A 521-nucleotide genomic window follows, 5' to 3' on the forward strand; every position below is an offset into this window, starting at 1 on the left:
TTTTGCACCTCGGCTCGCCGGGACTGCGACCGGCCAGTACTCCATTATTCGGTGAAGAACATGCGGTTTAATCAGTACTGTGGTACGTACGCGTACTGTCCACAGGACAAAGGGACAAACAGCAGTGAATAGACGCGTAATAGGCCAACTCCATTGCACGACCCCAAATCGTCCGGATCTGTTCATTTGAGATAAAACGGACAAATCAGACGTCCCAATGCGCGACCCTATCTAAAAAAAGTCCGTTTCTGGGCCGGCTCGACCCATCCTCAGAGCAAAGTTGGTCTGGGTTTGCGTCTGGAACGGACACGGGCGGACGAATCTAGCGTCCTCCTTGTCCGGGCCGTGTCCTCTGCATGTGAGGCCTGACCCACCCATCATCCTCTCTCTTTAATCTTCCATGGCCCACCATGCCCACGCACCATCCTCTCTCTCCACCTTTTCTCCTCTCTCTCCTCTGCTCCACACACCACCATGGCGACGCGCGCACGGGCGAGGCGGAGCCGCGAGCAGGCGGGCGC

Source organism: Triticum aestivum, chromosome 3D, assembly GCF_018294505.1.
Source record: "Triticum aestivum cultivar Chinese Spring chromosome 3D, IWGSC CS RefSeq v2.1, whole genome shotgun sequence".
In the NCBI taxonomy this organism is placed as follows: domain Eukaryota; kingdom Viridiplantae; phylum Streptophyta; class Magnoliopsida; order Poales; family Poaceae; genus Triticum; species Triticum aestivum.